We start from the raw sequence: 1,528 nt of genomic DNA, 5'->3' as shown, positions 1-1,528 counted from the left end.
TTTAAGGCACAAAAACCCCACAGGAAAAGTGGTCCAACCGTGGCTAACGAGAAGTTAAAGATAGTATTCGATCAAAGGAAGAGGCTTAGAATGTTGCCAAAAATAGTAGTAAGCCTGAGGATTGGGAGGATTTTAGAATTCAGCAAAGAAGAAGGACCTAGAAATTGATAAGGAAAGAGAAAAAAGAATGAGAGGGTAAATTAGCAAGAGACATAAAACCAGATTGTAAATGTTTCTCTAGGTATGTAAATATGAAGAGATTAGAGGCAGACACAGGAGAAATTATAATGGGCAATAAGGAAATGGCAGAGGCATTAAACAAATACTTCTGTGAAGCAGTCCATGCCCGCATGCAACGAGACCTGGACGACGTTTAGGCTTGGGCTGATAAGTGGCCGGTAACATTCGCGCCACACAAGTGCCAGGAAATGACTATCTGCAACAAGCGAGAGTTTAACCATAGCCCCATGACATTCAAAGGCATTACCATCGCCGAATCCCCCACTATCAACATCTTGGGGGTCACCATTAACCAGAAACTTAACTGGACCAGCCACATAAATACTGTGGTGACAAGAGCAGGTCAGAGACTAGGTATTCTGCAGCACGTGTCTCACCACCTGACTCCCCAAAGCCTTTCCACCATCTACAAGGCACAAGTAAGGAGCGTGATGGAATACTCTTGTGGTAAACCACTGTCGTTCACTGTGTTCACTATTGTTGTTGTTGTTGTCGTTCACTCTTGTTTCACTGTTATACCTGACTATGCCTCAGTTGACTCCGCCCTTGGCTACCTGGTATAAGGACGGCTGCACGGCAGCTCTCTGCCATTCGGTCGTCCACTAGAGGCATAGTCCTGATCTGTTTGTAGTTGCATTCAGTAGTTAATAAAAGCCTGTTGTTCTGAACTCTACTCAGCCTTTTATTAGAATCGATAGCGCATCAACTCTCCACTTGTCTGGATGAGTGCAGCTCCAACAATACTCAAGAAGCTCGACACCATCCAGGACAAAGCAACTCGCTTGATTGGCACCCCATCCACCACCTTAAACATTCAGTCCCTCCACCACCGGCGTACCGTGGCTGCAGTGTTTACCATGTACAGGATGCACTGCAGCAACTCACCAAAGCTTCTTCGGCAGCACCTCCCAAACCCGTGACCTCTTCCACCTAGAAGGACAGGGGCAGCAGGCGCATGGGAACACCACCACCTCCAAGTTCCCCTCCAAGTCATACACCATCCTGACTTAGAAGTATGTCGCTGGGACAAAATCCTGGAACTCCCTACCTAACAGCACTGTGGGAGTATCATCACCACATGGACTGCAGCGGTTCAAGAAGGCGGCTCACCACCACCTTCTCATGGGCAACTAGGGATGGGCACTAAATGCTGCCATTGCCAGCGACGCCCTGATCCCATAAACGAATTTAAAAAAAACTTTGTATCAGTCTTCATGGTAGAAGACACAAAAAACATTCTGGCAATAATGGGGAACAAAGTGGTCTAGAACTTAAAGAAATCAGTCTA

This window comes from Somniosus microcephalus, chromosome 3 (genome assembly GCF_052327205.1).
Source record: "Somniosus microcephalus isolate GS21.2 chromosome 3, FLI_Smic_1.0, whole genome shotgun sequence".
Taxonomy (NCBI): Eukaryota; Metazoa; Chordata; class Chondrichthyes; order Squaliformes; family Somniosidae; genus Somniosus; species Somniosus microcephalus.
The sequence above is the reverse complement of the archived record's forward strand: the minus strand, read 5'-3'. Positions refer to the sequence as shown.